Source organism: Apostichopus japonicus, chromosome 7 (genome assembly GCF_037975245.1).
Source record: "Apostichopus japonicus isolate 1M-3 chromosome 7, ASM3797524v1, whole genome shotgun sequence".
Taxonomy (NCBI): domain Eukaryota; kingdom Metazoa; phylum Echinodermata; class Holothuroidea; order Aspidochirotida; family Stichopodidae; genus Apostichopus; species Apostichopus japonicus.
Window position 1 is genome coordinate 1794267 of NC_092567.1, and position 18799 is coordinate 1813065.

At 40.6% G+C, this 18799-nt stretch overlaps 1 protein-coding gene across 6 annotated transcripts in view; it reads left to right on the top strand.

Annotated features, from left to right (window-relative positions):
- LOC139969976 (uncharacterized) overlaps positions 1 to 18799 on the top strand; it is a 95657-nt gene that overhangs the window by 31998 nt on the left and 44860 nt on the right. The window lies entirely within an intron of this gene.

The window sequence follows — 18799 nt, forward strand, 5'->3', positions numbered from 1 at the left end:
TGGAATCATGGTTGAAATGTATGCTGCATATATGATGTATAGTACAGTTAAAATAAATATAAACATGATATTAACAGCAAGACCATAGGCTTCATTTAACCAGCAGGGCGTTGTTACTTAGTAAATTACAGATTATTGGTTTTAAAACAAAAGGAAAACGTCTTTTCAGTCTAACCCAGACAACGATTTGATTTTATAACACATTCGAAACAAAATATTGAGGAAGATGCTTACTTTAAATTTAAAGAGTTTAAACAATTGTTTATATATCTTTAAATCGAAACTTTACTATACATACAATTAATGAGTTGTTTTTGTTATGGTATTTTGACATCTAAACGTATAAGAAAATTAACGCAATCAGTATCAATAAACAGATAATTGAAATAATTTGAATCATGAACGCATAGAGAATTATATGGTATCTAACCTTAAGGGTATGTACACATAACTGTGACTTCAAGGACGACCAACTCATGAATAAAATCATTTAGAAATCAATTTATGGAAGCTGAAAGAAGGTCCATAATTGAATTGTAATCAATACAGATAAATGATGTATACGCAGAGTAGTATTGGTGTTGGGTGGGGTTGCCCTAGTTTACAAATCTCGTAAATGTTACCTTTTATAAGATAAATGCAATTTGACATGAGACAGTGTGAATTTCAGGTACAATTTTACATATCAGAGATAAAGCTAGTAATGGCATATCTACTTTACTAGAATGGTTTCTTAATAAAGAATCAGTAATTGTTTAAAAGAGACTGAGTCTATGATATGAGGAGCAAACTTTAAGACAAAGCCTTAAAAGGTAAAGACTAAAATACATTGACCTGCAGAGTCACGTACAAATTGATAGAAAGATATACACTGATAGAGATGATGTAACGCGATGGAGGAGGAGGAAGGGCGTCTGATTCAGATATCTAGAAGACCACCAATACAATGGCTAAAACCCTGTTTGAATTTGGCATCTGAAAGAAAGTCCATGACATCCTAACAATCTCTATAGGGCAGTACGACCCAGACAAAGTGGCATTGGAGGTTGAGGGGGGGGGGGGGCTGCCGAAAGAGTTAACAATTATTTGTAGATTTCTTCTTGTCTTCACTTTCCAGTCAGCATTTTGACCGTTACATGAAATAGGCCTTCATGACGTCATTCGAATGTGCCGCACATTATAGTTGGTACAGGCGTACATAACCATGGCTCCTTGCAAGGAAACCTGCGTCGAATGCTAGGTCAATTATTATCAACTATGTAATAACGGCATTAACAGTCATTACTACTAAATGTTAAGTCACAAAAGTATATAAGGGAAATCGATTTTATGGTATATTCCAAACAACCCTTACAGGGAGTGTAGTGTATGGTCATCGAACCATACTAATGTAGTAACAACTCTTGCAGGGAGTGTAGTATATGGTCGTCGAACCATACTACTGTAGTAACAACCCTTGCAGGGAGTGTAGTGTGTGGTCAACGAACTTTACTAATGTACCCTTGCAGGGAGGGTATATATTGTATGGTCATCGAGCCATACTAATGTAGTAACAACCCTTACAGGGGCTGTAGTGTATGGTCATCTAACCATACTAATGTAGTAACAACCCTTACAGGGAGTGTAGTGAATGGTCATTGAACCATACTAATGTAGTAACAACCCTTGCAGGGAGTGTATATATTGTATGGTCATCGAACCATACTACTGTAGTAACAACTCTTGCAGGGAGTGTATATATTGTATGGTCATCGAACCATACTAATGTAGTAACAACCCTTGCAGGGAGTGTAGTGTATGGTCATCGAACTATACTAATGTAGGTACAACCCTTACAGGGAGTGTAGTGTATGGTCATCGTACCATACTATTGTAGTGTCTGTAAGGAGTGTTATTTCAGTGGTTAACGCCGGTGCCTTCCAATTTATAGGGTCCCCAGTTCGAGTCACTCCAAGATCGATGTATGTCGTCCAGTTACAGAGTTGTTGACAATTGACAATTCATAATCATGGACGTTAAATATGAATCTACGAGACTGACTCTGGTCAGCTTGCGGCTTTAATCAGCCAATGAGGCTTCTTCGCGAGTTCCTTGCAGGAGGATCTAAAATACATACAAACAGATATACAATTTACAATATAACGGTACCGTTGCCCATTACGTCCATAACGTATTGTTATTTTCACGGGCAGTGAACGTAAGTTCCCTATGAATACACATGCTATACAAAGTTTATTAGTAATTATAGTCAAATAAAGGCTATTTTATAGAAAACGTGTACGATATAACAGATATGACCATAGGCGTAGGAGCCCAATTTTATTGGGGTGGGGGGGGGGTGTATGCCGGTAACGACTAGCCCGATATATAACACAATTTTTCGCGCGCTAATATGAGTTTAACCATTGAAAAACACATTGCAAAATATTTTTCTTTCAGTAGGTGCCCGAAAAATTCCCAGCATATTGCCCGAAATTTCAAACAAATATTTTGTTGGGGTCTACAGTCACCCCCAACCCCCCCAACCCCCTCCTCTTACGCCTATGGATATAACGGCATTACATATAGATATAACACAGATAATGCAGAGACATCATTATATAACAATATAACGACCTGCCACAGTAATATTACGTCAACATTTCACTTTAAATTTACAGGCTCTTTTGTTGCTTCGAGAGAGCTCCATACTATAATTAGGGAGCTGGTGGCACAAACATAGCTCCCTGGTATCATTAGAAAGCTATCACAAACAGAGCTCCCTCCTTAAAGGTCAGATGCTGTCAAAAAAAAGAGCGCCCTCTGGTAAGGGAGCGGTCACAAAGAAAGCTGCCTGGTTAAAAGGAGGATCTGTCACAGAGAGAGAGCTCCCTACTATAATTAAGGAGCTGTCACAAACAGAGCTCCTTGGTATACTTAGGAAACTGTCATGAAGAGCGCTCCCTAGTTATAACTATGGATCTGTCACAAAGAGAGCTCCTGTTGAAAGTAGGATGCTGTCACAAATCCCTGCTACAATTATACAGCGGTCACAGCGAAAGCTCCCAGTATAATCAGGGAGCTGTCACATAGAGATATCCTTAGTTTAATTAGGCAGCTGCCCTCTTCATTATGATTGTTTCGTTTTTGCTGCGTAGAAGTACAGAAGAATCGAATATAGCATTGTACAGCATCAAAGTATTAATAGATTACAATATCAGCTGATCAGTGATATGGTAAACTGTTTATTTGTTATGTAAATATCGAGTGATGGTTTCTAGAAGGTTAAATAAATACCGTGAATTGTGTGATATAAGTAAGTTTCAGAGTTCTATCTCCGTTACGAGTGAAATATGTAAATAATTTCAATTAGCCCCACTCCCTTCCCCTCGCCCCCACGAAGAAAACATATAATGTTGTATTGACTAAGATGTACTTTACCAGGTACAAACAAAATGCATCTATTACACATACAGGCTGCATTGCAGCAGACCAAATCTTGGGTTATTACTCATTTTGGCATACTCCCCAATCGTTTCTCCGCTCTTAATTATAATTATGTAATGTTTTATTCTACTAATTGCTGATCCTCAAAGTGCTTGTCTGGTTTCAACATTATTAGTGTCATTGTTGTCATTGGACAATTTTGACATATAAGGTTAATGTTGTCTTTTCCTATAAAGTGGAGGATGGTAACACTGGATTGTTATAATAGCTGAAAGAAGGTCCATTTTATCATTGTAATCACTACAGAGGTATTATATATAGGCAGAGTGGTAGTTGAGGTTGGGTGGGACCACTGGTTAACAAATCTCTTCCCTTTTATAACATAAATTCAAGTTGGAATGTATGCAGAAAGAGATATAGCGTGACTATTATATGTAAGATTTTTATTTTTATTACGATGTGTCAATAAGTTTTGAAAAAAATATCGATCTTTTATATTAAGAACAAAGTTTAAGACGAAGAATTAAAAAGAAGAAACTTAAATACCTTGATCTGCAGAGTCATGTAAACAATTTTATTAAGCAAGCACAAATGGAGATTCGACCATGACAATACCAGATATGTAGAAGACCACGAAGGCACTCAATAATATCGAAGGTCCATTTCACCTAAATGTAACTTTGAAATTGCAAGGGAGCAAAGAGAACCTCAAATCCCTAGCGCCCAAAGGTTTCCATAGCTGATATAAATCCACAAAGCACCCAGGCTCCCTCTTCTTAGAAAATGATAATAAATTGGAACATAAAGTTTGTTTACTCGAGTTGATTTTGGTGAGTTTTGCCTACGTGTGTAATCCCTACCTATATAGACAGTGGAGGAGAAGGTTGTCACGAGTATGCTTGACGCAAGTCTAACGACTTTCGTGATGAATATTCATTTGGTGTCTGTTTTGCTCACGAAGTTTGCATTAGTAACATTCGACATTCTAGTATGCTTTGTTTAATTCACTGACTGCTCCACGAGCCTCAAGTGAATTTGTGTAAGTCTTTGTTTAGATTAATTTGCATAAAATGCAGGTAAAGGGTTGGTATGAATAGGCCGGGTAAGCAGGTCAGGGCGTGGTATTCGTATTTGGTACTACTTGGTGCAAGGGTGCTGGGTGCACCACAGCAGTTACTTGTTGCAGTTGGACACGATGTCCGTTGGGCGACGTTAGCACACAGTACTTCGCTATTTTACTATAGTATATGTAGGGGCAACTCGCTGATGAATTGGTGGTTATATATATATATATATATATATATATATATATATATATATATATATATAACCACCATATATATATTGTCATATATCGTAAAGGACGTGCCGATACCTGCAAGTAAGCCGGAAACTGACCGAATTCCGGTTTTTGCCCATGGTTACGAGGATTGAATAAAGCTCAAAGTAAAGACACACTTCACCAGAGTATTTACGTTGTCCAGTCGATTCGTTTAACGTTACCCGTGACAAAGGTGATGTTTCGTTGAGAATTAACAACCGTTCTTTATTAGCTATGTATTGCAAAGTGATGTGAGTAGGCCGACATGACGTCATTCGGTCAGACCACATCATGTAATTGGTATAGGCAAAACTAACTAAGAAAACATTTGGTAAACAATTGTCAGCAATATAAGTACAGCATTGCAATTCATTATTATTCTAATATATCAAGTTACAACAGTAAATGACATTCATTGTGTATGGTGTATACCCTACGAACAATGGCATGCCAAGGGGGGGGGGGGAGGCAGTGAGGTTGGTCGACCGCCACGTGTCAGTTGGGGAGTGGACCGAGATTATGTTGTCGTTCAGCCGTTGAAGAATTAGACCACTACTACGAAGGTATAACCAATGTCCTTTTTTCAACTTCACACAAAGTATTTATCAGCACAACCTTGCATTTAGAGCTACTTATATATATATTGATGAAATTTATATTCTAAATATGGCCCAGAGTGCATAAATTGACGTCTACATTCTTATGGGGTGAAGGAATAGGGATAGTGGTGGGTGGACCCCAGACCCACCTACGTGGTAGTCGGCTTGAATGATCACAGGATACCACCCTCTCCTCTATAAAATCCTTGGTTCGCCTATAGTCCTGCTACAAAGGTTCAGGAACCTAACTAAATCAATCCGTGGGATATTTTGAATTTGTCCTCCACTTTTGAAACCCTGCTGTCTATGACCCCATGCAGGGAGCTGTGGTACATGGCGTCCATGTCATATAAAGTAGTCATGGGCGTCAATCCAGGGGGGACGGGGGGACACGTCCCCCCCACATTTCGATGGATATCAATATCAAATGTCCCCCCCCCCCCCCACACATATGGAAAAAGAGTAGTGTCGTGGCTCTATTTGGTTACGGCTTATACATCTTAGGATTCATATCCTCGAATATCACTCAATGTTGCTGAATGGAGAATTCCACCTAGATCTCGCGAGTTGGTACCCAGAGCTCTCCAACAATCTTAAGCTTAGTCTGCCTTTCTTTCGAGGCCAGTTCCATTCGTCGTCGGTTGAAGGGTATAGACAAATATTCAAGTCGATGAATCCAGCGGTACGGGCTATGTTTGGTGAAGTCTAAGCTCTCTTGTGGTCCTCCTCGTCTCCTCCGCCAGTTCGACGGAAGCCGAGAGATCTTTTAGTGCTCTGAGGCGTTTGAAGACAAGGCTACGGAGCACCATGACTCTACAGAGGCTGAACCATGTGATCGTGTTCCATATTCACCACGCAGGGACGTCGTTAGAGGGGGTGTGGGGGTGTCTCACGCTAGTTGGGAAATTGGAGTGCGACAGTCGGAATTTCCGACTGTTGCACTCTAGTTTATCTAGGCCTATTCATTTATCCCTGTTATTGTGCATGACCTTTTTTTTTTTTTTGGTCAAAATTGACCTTTAACCTGTCATATTTACCACGTTTTCCTTGCCACTCTGGAAAATTGTATCTCGCGATTCTTATACTCCACCGTACAAAACTTTGTATGATTTTGAATAATACAAAAAAATTACCTGATAGAACTACCGTCATAGGAATAGGAGCCCAATTCGATTTGTGGGGGGGGGGGGGGTTGTAACGACTTGCCCGAAAAGTATAACCAAAATTTTTCGCGCGCTACGCGCGCATTCCACATGATCATGTGCATATCATACAGGCATGCATCGGTTTTTACATCGCATGCAAATAGCATACAATCATTTTCCGTCTTATTACCCTTCCGTATTGGTGACAATTGTTGGGTAATAATATTATCAGTTTAACCACTGAAAACACAATGCAATTTATATTTCTTTCAGTAGGTGCCCAAAAGCTATCAGCATATTGCCCAAATGTCACTAAAATATTTGGTTGGGGTAGGGGGGGGGACCAATAAGTTTGTGAAATGAGTGCCAGTGGGTACAAATGTATCGCAACAGTGCAGTCGCGAAAGATTGGGTTTTCTGACTGACACTGACCGTATCGTTGACGAGTAGCGAGAGAGTGGGGGGTACAAAGCAGCAGTCGGAATTTTCTGGCTTCTTATTTAAATTATTAATAATGGCGTATGAGGAAATGCACCATTTTGTGGTATGACTCCCAGGACGGAAAGTCGAGAAACTCACATGCAGTCGCGGCGGATAGCTTCCTTCGCAAGGGCGTAGGAACCGGGGGGCGCCAGCCCCCCCAGTGAAAAATGTGGAGGGGCGGAAGTATCATTCCGCCCCCCCGCTTCGCAAGTCAGAAAACCCCTTTTTCATTTCCAAATGAGAAAAAAATTTCATTTGGAGCACCAAATTGCATCTAAGGCCAGGTGAAAATACAAAATTAAGTTTACAAAATGGAGTGAGTGTTGAAGTGTGCTATATTGCACCAAATTGCATCTGAGGCCACCTGGAAATGCAAAAAAAATCCAAAGGGGAGGGGGACACCCCCTCCCCTTAGACCCCCCAGGCCGGCCATCGGTCTTCAGCCTCCCCACTCAAAAGTGCCTTCCTACGCCACTGTTCCTTTGCCTATATGTCCGGGGAAATTTTGGGACATCGTTCCTGTAGACCAGGGGTGGGAAACCTGCGGGCCACATGCGGCCCGTCAGTAATTTTTTTGCGGCCCGTGAGATGTCACAAGACAAAGAAAAAAATCAATCTATTTTGCATCATCACCAAAAACGAGCTAGCTGCTTAGAGTTTATCTGCACTAATGATGCTGTCAGGTTGGTCTATTATCACCATTAATTATCAACTGGACTGTATTGACATTATGGTTTTGTGAATACAGATTAAGTACACACACCTATTGCTTGAACGTCCTCGGAATCAAAGGTCTTAAATCAACAGCAGGTCGTTGGTTAGGTGCGGCCCTGTCAATCTTTCACTCCTAAAATCTGGCCGATCTGCGTCGTGCCCATTAGGGCCCGGGGGCACAGGCCCCCCCAAAAAAAATTGTTGTCAAAGGTGTCATAAAATTTTGTCATAATTTAAAGAAAAAGTGTTTTCGAAATCGAAAAGTAGACTAAATATTCAATTGCTCTTGATGGTCGTTGCGGATGTTCCACACACCCCAAAGACAACATATCGGGATTAGTAATGCCATTGCCTTTGTATATGTTTGTCCTAAGCTCGCGTTTGATACAGTCTCAATTAATCTGGAAAATAATCACTTCGTTATCGCGCGTTTTACCTAAGGTTTCGCTACTTTTGCTTTTTGTGCCCATGTTTTCAAACGGCATAGCTTTTTATTCACCCAGTCACCACTTCTCACGGGCATGGGCGGTGATCATGGATCAGCCAACACAAAAATGTTTCCATATCTTAAATTTTTGGCGCTTCTGGGAGACGAGGAATTGGTAAACTGAGGAATAAATGGCGATCACTTCCTTCGAGAATATTTCCCAAAATAAAAAAAATTGCCGGAAACTTTTATCAATTGTAGGGGTGTTGCTTACTGCCATAATGCACGGGAAGTGCCGTTTCCTGCAATCTGAGTGGTATGCCAGAAGAAAAATTTTCTTGTACGCTGCGCGCCAACCGATGGTCGCGCTCCGCTTAGATAGTACTTACGGCCGGATTACTCATATCGATTACGTCCCCCCCCCCACCCCACGTTTCAAATCGGATTGACGCCCCCGAGAGTAGTGCCGGTGTAGCTTCACTCCTAGCAAAGATCTGTCACGGACTGAAGAGAAACAGGGAGCTGTCACTGAGTTATATGGTATAACTTGGTCTATTTTAGAAAGAGCTGCGTGCTATGACACGGGAGCTGTTACATAGAGAGCTCCCTGTTATAATTAGGGAACTTCAATGAGAGAGCACTCTGGTATAACAGAACTGACAATGAGAGAACTCTGTGCTGTAATTAAGCAGCTATCTTCGAGAGAGCACCATGTTAGAATTAGGGTGCCCCCTCATTATCGAGTTGTTCGTGTTTGATGCGTATGTGTTTGCACGGTGCTAATATAGAATATGCATACAGAATCAACGTATCAACATATAACTTTCTATATCAGTAATATAGTAAACTGTTTGTTTGTTATGTAAATATCGAGTGACGGGAAGGCTACATAAATAATGTGAGTAGCGTGATATATATTCTGATTTTTATCGCCTTTACAAGTAAACATTACACGATGATTGCATATCTGTTTGCATGGACTTAAGTGTCTTCTAACACTGCAGGTACACAGTGACTCAGAACAGAGCGAAATGAACGAATGCTACACATTCCATGTACGATACTTCCTCAGCGCTAACTTAGGCCTCAAATCTACAAATCATTCTCTTTCTTTGTAATGAGCGAATACAATAGATACAAATCCTCCAACTTCTTGTCTAATTTCAACATTCCTGGTGGACAAAACTCACATCTCATTTTAAATCCCCCCCCCCCTCCCCTTCCACCTAAACGATAGAGGATGGTAACACCGGATTTTTAGATAATACTGCTTTGAGATGTGACAGACTCGAGTTTTGCGAACATATTGTTTCACTAATCAGTTATTACTACAAATTAACAGCAGACAGTGTTAGTTTATCACTATATAGGCGTAGGAGATAAAGCTACAAACACAACCAGCTAAAATAGAAAATGCTCTGTTCAGGAGCGTCAATCCGAATTGAGAGTTGGGTGGGGAGGGGGGCATAAATAAGGGTACATGAATAAAACTGAAGGAGTCGGCGAGCAAAGCCTTTTGGGGTGGGGTCCAGGGGCGAATCCCCGCCAGGGTCCAGGGGTCGGAATCTACAAATCTTCAGGTTTACTTCTGTTTGGTGCCTGAATTGATAATTCATTCATAAATGTATTTAATAAAAGTCACATTTGACAAGATTAGACTTGAATTAAAAAGACTTATATATTTCACCTCCTGATGTAACTTATGGCATTAATCATGATTATTCAGATTTAAACTTAAACCCAAAAGGAAGCATCTAAACTTTGCACACAAGAATATCTTGTTATCCAGACATCTACAACATGCACACATATAGTATTATAAATACATTTGAAAAGCACTATTTGGTATTCAGGTACATTCATTTCATCGGAAACAACAAATCATAAAAATAAAGATAAACATCAGGGCCGTAGCCTGGGTAGAATTCTTAGCAGCAGTTAAGGAACATCGAGAAAAAATGTATCGTCCAGATGTTACATAGCGATGCTATGATGTGCGGATATACGGTACCAGGCGCTTTCTCAAGAAATTTGAGTGGGTTGGTCATTTCCAAAAAGGGACCGTCATGACACTATCTAAGGACCTACTGTGGGTAGGGGAGGGGAATGAGCTGAGTGAGTGGACCGTGTATTCTTAGTAAAACATTGTGGCACTAATATAGGGGATAACAGTGAAACATACGTAATAAGTATATTTATGAACCGTAGTTTCACGTAAGACTGCTACACTGTTCATGCAGGTTAAATCTTTGGAGCTCTCTACCTTTATTTTTATTATAATCCCCCTCTGCCCCAGCCAGCCCCCAACCCCCTCTGAAAAACCACCAGAAACAGTAGTCGCATCGGAGATCGTGCATATACGTGATGAGCAGTTAAAGTAAACCTTATGTTACTTGACCGCCATTCCTACACTACGTGCCTAGAATCTCAGAGTTTGCACACTACAGACTAATTAAATCAGAAGAAATGATATGAACATATATCGTAGGCCTACTTTCATTTAGAAAGTGTAAATCTCAAAGGGCAGCTACCCATGCGCAGGCTACGGCCCTGAATACTAAACTACTGCGTGTAAAGCGCAATGCACTGACCCTGTTAGGAAAGATAAAAAAAATACCGTTTATAACCATCGTCCCCTCCATCCCCCAAACCCCTTCCATCTCCTTTACCCCCTCCATCTCCCCAACCCCACCATATCTCTCAAACCCCTCCATCTCCCCAACCCACTCCATCTCCTAAACCCCCCCATCTCCCTCAAACCCCTCCTACCCCACAAGACCCCTCCATCCCCACCTCATTCATCTCCCCAACCCCTTCCATCTCCCTCACAACCCTCCATCCCCCACCCTCTCCAACTCCCCAACCCCCTCCATCTCCCTCACTATCCCCCCACCCTCTCCAACTCCCCAACCCCTCCATCCCCACCCTCTCCAACTCCCCAACCCGCTCCATCTCCCTCACACCCCTCCATCCCCCCACCCTCTCCAACTCCCTAACCCGCTCCATCAAACCCTTCCATCTCCCTCACACCCCACAATCCCCCACCCTCTCCAACTCCCCAACCCCTCCCTCAAACCCCTCCATCCCCACCCTCTCCAACTCCCCAACCCCCTCCATCTCCCTCACACCCCTCCATCTCCCCCCACCCTCTCCAACTCCCCAACCCCTCCATTCCCACCCTCTCCAACTCCCCAACCCGCTCCATCTCCCTCACACCCCTCCATCCCCCCACCCTCTCCAACTCCCTAACCCGCTCCATCAAACCCTTCCATCTCCCTCACACCCCACAATCCCCAACCCTTTCCAACTCCCCAACCCCTCCCTCAAACCCCTCCATCTCCCTCCATCCCCACCCTCTCCAACTCCCCAACCCGCTCCATCTCCCTCACACCCCTCCATCCCCCACCCTCTCCAACTCCCCAACCCCTCCCTCAAACCCCTCCATCTCCCTCCATCCCCACCCTCTCAAACCCCTCCCTCTCCCTCCATCCCCACCCTCTCCAACTCCCCAACCCACTCCATCTCCCTCACACCCCTCCATCCCCAACCCTCTCCAACTCCCCAACCCCTCCCTCAAACCCCTCCATCCCCACCCTCTCCAACTCCCTAACCCGCTCCATCTCCATCAAACCCATTCATCTCCCCTCCATCCCCACCCTCTCCAACTCCCCAACCCTCCATCCCCACCCTCTCCAACTCCCCAACCCCCTCCATCAAACCCCTACATCTCCATCAAACCCCTCCATCTCCCTCAAACCCCTGCATCCCCACCCTCTCCAACTCCCCAACCCGCTCCATCTCCCTCACACCACTCCATCCCCCACCCTCTCCAACTCCCCAACCCCTCCCTCAAACCCCTCCATCTCCCTCCATCCCCACCCTCTCCAACTTCCCAACCCGCTCCATCTCCCTCACACCCCTCCATTCCCCACCCTCTCCAACTCCCCAACCCCCTCCATCAAACCCCTCTATCTCCATCAAACCCCTCTATCTCCATCAAACCCCTCCATCTCCCTCAAACCCCTCCATCCCCACCCTCTTCAACTCCCCAACCCACTCCATCTCCCTCACACCACTCCATCCCCCACCCTCTCCAACTCCCCAACCCCTCCCTCAAACCCCTCCATCTCCCTCCATCCCCACCCTCTCCAACTCCCCAACCCCCTCCATCTCCATCAAACCCCTACATCTCCATCAAACCTCTCCATCTCCCTCAAACCCCTCCATCCCCCACCCTCTCCATCCCCACCCTCTCCATCTCCCCTCTCTTTCTCCACTCCTCTAACAATTTATTATATAATACGTAAAGTATAATTATACAAGTATAAATGAACAACGGAAAACTTTCTGGGAATATAAACAAGAAAAGAGGAATTAAAGTTCAACAGTAAACACAATAATCAGCATCTCATGAATAATCATCAACCATATACATAAACATGAGAGGGTTTTATTACATCATTAGCCTTAACTAACCATCATTGGAATTCATTACATTCTTATTAATTAGGTGTAACATTACCTTTCAAGCTAATGTTCGGTCCACATAGAGGCGAACATGAATTATGAATGGTTGGGCCTACATCATGGACAGAAGCGAAGTATACAGTCTCTGGCCTTATACACCATATAAAAGTATGTTAATATATTTATCACTCAGCAGCTTGAGGAAGTATTGTTTATAACACAACCTCCATTCTTTCTATTTATAACGAAGACCAACATTGTACTACAGCAGTATTGATAGAATAAAAAATATGACCATATATAGTAAACCAAGAAACATGAGGGTGGAATGTGACCAGAAAAGAACATAGAACAGAATAAACAGATACATAGAATATATAATAATATATGTAGGGTTAACAGAAATAAATGGCTAAGATTCAATGCATAAGAATTCTCTTAAGTTTGTAAAGTGATGCCGGTCTGGTGTATGGCAAGCATCAGAGAGCTTCAGTTACAATAATATTTAAGGATTGTTTCACAAGAGTAATCTTGTGGATTGGACAGCAACTGAACAGGTTCTGCTACTCCTCTCTCTCTCCACACTGAAAACATAACATAAATTAATGTTAAAACATGGCACAACAATATTGTGACTGACCACAGCTTACTTTAAGTTTGTGGACAGCAATTAGAATCCTTAGATTGACGTATGGCAACATATATTTATTTATTAGAAATGATAGCAAATTTAAAGCTATGGGTATCCGATGACTGTCAAATTGCTGCCTACTCTACACAATGTTTCTCACATATGAACTCACTACATGTATAACACAGTTCTATGTAACTGATTGATCTCAACAAGAGTATTTCATTTTTGAAATTTGGAATTCAGCATTCAACAATTTAGTCCTGGGTACCCAACAAACTGTGACTTTCTATGTACCTGCATGGTAACTCAATATGCTGATAATAAGTTGGGGTTGATTTGTTACAGCATGCCATATAATCTTAGGAGTAACCCACAGGTGGCAATGCACATATAACTTCAAAGACTTGATACTTCATAGTTTCTAAATTTCAAACACATCCCTGATCAGACCAAGGTACATACTACAAAAACTTAGCTTGCTTGGAATGTCGGCAATCTTTATTTTCTACAGAAGTAGAAGTTTTCTTATGAACTGTTAATTTAGGTATCTATTAGTAGCTGTCCCCACTTTAGAGAAATCTTCAATCCACCACTGCATACTACAATATAGTAGTTATGTTTAGTCAAGTTTGTTAGCTCTACACAATTAAACAAGTGGAATCTTAGAAATGTCATTTGATGTTATTTATAGTGCTAATTAGGCAAGCTGTCTTCACCTACATAAAGCCTGTAGATTTCATCAAAGGAGCCCAATACAGCCCATTACCATTTCACAAACTGACTCTTGAGAAGTAGTATGTAAAGTCTCACCAGACTCACATCCACAAAGGAAGTTATGTCAGCAGTGATGTGTTCCTACTTGACTTTTTCTTTCACTTTCTTGGAGGAAATGCACAGAAGAAATGTTGAAAACCGTATCACCTGGAGGTTAAAGAGAAAATACACAATAATTCAACTTTCCATTCACTAGATTTATCAAGGTGAAAATTCATCAGGTCTGTGATCATTTTTGTAACATACATCAACATCTTCCCTTGTGTTTTATTGATAAGTATATATGAATAGTATAGAGCTGTAATCTCAGGGCAGCAAATATATTGTCTTTAGGAATATGTTTTGCATCTGATGTAAGCAATTACAACACTTGTAGTGGTAACTGATCAACTCCATGTTACCTCCCAAGAATTGTGTAGCCCCCCACCCCCCCTCCCCCCGATAAAAGACATCTTTTGACAATTGCTGGAAATTTTCTACCAGATTTGTGAGCTATCTTCCATAATATTGCAACAGAAAATAAATGTAGAAAGCACATGTGCTGGAGTTTCCTGGAATTATCTCTTAAATGGCCAGTATTATAACTGAAGTGCAAATAATGTACATCTTAAACAGAACACATTAAGAGAATCCTTCAACACTGTTGACCAATGGCTAAGAATATAATCCTGAATTACTATGGTTTTTACTCTGAGGTCATGTATAGGGTCCAGAAGGTTCATGCATGTTTTGCATTACTGACTGACAACAACATATGCACACATTACAGTAAACCCACTAAAGACTTCCATTTGTAATCCCTTAGTATATAGCTCATTGACAAATGACATAAAACCTAAATTATCTTCAGATTTAAATTTGACATCAATTTTATTGGGTTTTAGATGTACTGAGAGGGGAAGGGTAGGAAAGGTTAGGATGGAAACAGAGATTTGATTCCTGTTAGTCATTCTACATGGTTCTAACTTAGTGTGGGTTTGGTTCTTACTTAGTGTGTGTATGGGTCTCATTTTGTGTGCAGTCACTATATTTAATTGTTAGGGCACATGCACTTGTGAATTAAATTTATTGTTGATAAGCCTGCCATACATTTTACTGCCTATTTTTTGCGGCAATTAGGCTGACAATACAGAGGAGTCTGGCTGCACTATTAAGACCGAGTACTACGCTTACCTGCCACCCAACACTACAGTATGACAAACTGATAAATTAGAAGTGATCAAGTCATCTGAATATTTTGTTCCTTCATTTATGATGAATACACAAAACAAAGAAATGGACCTAGATATTAAACACATACACCTCTTTGTGTAGTTTTACACATTGGTATGCAATACAATGTATGGCATGCAGTGTCTAACATATGGTGTATGTACTGTATGTTGAGGCCTTTATCTTCCCCTCTGGCCCTTAGGGAATTTGCTGATCAAGCAAGATTCAAAACAATTGCTGTTCCTCCAGGATTTAGGCAGTAACAAAATCACTTTCTACTTCAGAATCAAATCTAATTATAACTACAACCCAGCTTACCAGTCCTGCTATACACTAATTATACACTAATCATTACCATCAGCATATTGTAAACCATTCTGTGCAAGATCCACATCATGTGACCCCCAAAGATCATCTCAAGACTGATTAATCCACATTTACCTAATGAGGAGATAAAAGCAAAGACAATAAGAAACATATCAGAACTAGATGTTTAATGCAAACGATAAAATCCCTTGTTTTTGAGTTGCCTTTTTAATATTTACTCAACAGTTATTCCATTGCTCACAGATACACAAGCTTATGCTAAAATGACTCAATAATTGCAGGTTCATTCATTTTATTGCAAGGCGCTTTTATTTTAAAGTTGAATAATTTTTGGAAATTTATCCATAAAGAAAACAAAAGGCAAAACTTGGTAACATGTTTGCAATCCTATGGATTAGACTAACTTGATCAGCACACTTTCTAATTAGGTACTTTTAACGTTGTTTGGTGCAGCAGGCCAATGAAGTTGTTTACCTCTGTATGAACACCAAATTTCTAATTCTATTACTTTGAAGTCAAGCAAAGTTAGGCCTAATTACTGGTCTAGATTGCTTCTTTCAAACTATCTGTATACCAGTGTGAAGCAGAGGCTGCTCTATTACATAAATGTCAGTGTTTTTGCTTTAACAACTTTCCCAGTAACTTCATTTCCAACTTTGCCAATATGCATCAACATGATGCACCCACCCCGCCCCCCCCCTGCCCCCCACCCAAACACACTCTTATAACATAATTACTGAATTACACACTAACTTTAAGAACAGAAACATAATACAAATGCATTAAGGATTTCAGATGACATAACATGCTGGATCGTACAAGAACTTGTCATATTGTGTTGTATGATCTTCTGTGATAGAATCATAAACTGTTGCTTGTCACAGTGCAATACTCAAAACCTATCAATATCCATGACAACTATTTAATATGATGGGATGGGTGGACCATGCCATACATTACATAATATCCACTCAACCTGGAGACGGTGACAATAGAAAGCCTTCATTGCAGTATGCCCACACAGGAATGAAACTATGTCATAATGAAACAATGGATGTCTAATGACCATTAAAATTGGTCAGATTTGAAAGATTAGAGATGTACTTGGCATCAGAATTTCATCCTCTCGAAACCTACAATTATGGTAAAATTTGTAGAGATGATGATACAATTAGAAAAACACTGAATAAAAGAGGTCTCACAGAATCCCTAACACACAACCTTTAGCAGTGTTCTAACTAGATTGTTCATATGTTATGTCTTGTTTTGCAGTGATTGCAATTGATGGGGGTTGGGTGCTGGATGATAGACTTTCCGGTGGGGAAATTTCCCTTGAGGGATCATCTGATATGTCATGGAGTAAAAATATCCAATTGAAAACTTGTATTCTCATGGAGGAGGGGGAGGGGTGGGTGGGGTAAGAATCAGGTGGTGGACCATACAATCATTACCCTGCTCATGTAAACTGTACACATTTCTTCCAAGAGCTGTAATCCGGAATTGAAACTGGTAAGTCCCTAAACAGGCTGATCTCAGTACTGAATAATTCCAGTTTACCTGATGATGAGAAAAAAAAAACTGCATTTGGTGATCAATTATAATGTTATTATTCATGTAAATTGTCATCATCGGGTCTGCAAGTAGCAGCATTCTACCATGTAGCATTGTCAAACACAGAACACAGCTACTATAAACATACAGTATGGTATGCTACTGCAGTTTCAAAATAAATCACTCAGTTATTATTATAATAACAATGTAAAGAACCTAATGTAACTAGAATACAAATCTATAGACTGTACAAGATGATGAGTTCAAGGTCTTATAATGCTTCCCACAGGGTATATACAGCTCACCTAATACCAAACTAATTGAAATATAAAGAAACATTAATTTGAAATTGAGACAAGCATTGAATCTTCAATACAAACTTTAAGCAATACCACTAGCAATCCAGTCTGGTTTATATTCAATTGAGAAACACAAGTAATAACAATGTAACCCTGAAAACAGATGGAGCCTGAAGAAAACATGATGACCGTTTCGGTCACATAGTTTAGGAACCATTGGTTCACTGTACTGTCTATAGGTTGATGAATTTGTAGGATTTCTGAAATGATGACATTGTACTATAACTGATTGAGTTAAAGTGCATATTTTCTATCTGCAGACTTTGACATGTACTGTTATTTCATAACATGTTGTTCGGTGCAGTCCTGTTGTGAGAGGGTGGGGTTGGGTGGTGGCTACATTTGTCAGCTAAGTGCCCAGTGAAATATGTGACAAAAGATGATATACTTCTAACTTTGGATAAACAAAGACATACAAAAAGTGGATCTGGTGACACAACTGTGCATGGCACTGTGCCTGGCTCACAATGTCACTGGTTCTCATGTCACTGCATTATTTTAATAATGCCTCTTTAGCCTCACAGGGTTTCATTGTGGATCTTATAACTGGTGTGCGACAGTTTATCAGGAGAAAAATATCAAAGAATTAAGGGAGAGGCAAACCCAGCCATCATCATCAGCTGATATGATAGACACCTTTGAGATGAATATCAAAGGTGGAGTTGATTTGCATTGTACTGTCCAATTACGTTTCAAATCATATTTCCAATATATATGTAAGCAAATACTTAAAACAGTCATCTCTACCGTACTACAGTAAATAAACATACTAACAAACAAAGTACATTAAAGTTCAAGATTATATCCATAGTTGTGTGACCTTTGTGTGACCTACCTAAATTAATCAAGGTTTCTTGTTTTTGTTTGATGGAGTGTTCATTACAAATACCTCTAACTCAAAGCTCAGCAATACAGACTGAGTTGACTTCTTAAATGTTTCTACAGCATTATGGAATACCTAAAATGGTATTACCAGTTTTCGGTTTAATCTGAAGAAAATAAATATCTCAACAGAAGACATATTTGTAGGTAACCCAAGCTACTTTCTTACAGAACCAACAAGTTTTCTTCCAGTCTTACCATTCTAGAAGTGTCAGGAGTTCTAGAAGAATTTATTAATATGAGTCTCGGAGGCAATTTTTATTTCAGTTTGACAAATGGTTAAAACGTACCAGAGGGTGTTTGGGGGCCTATTGTGTCATGGAAAGCTCATTACAAACATACCAATTACTGGATTAATCCAGCAAGAATCCGATCATTTTCATGACCTTACTAGAGATTAATTCTGTCAGTTGTATTTTGAGTGGATGAGTTAAAACTTGAGTGAGAGTGAATAGAGGAAAAAGAGTATTCCTTGATC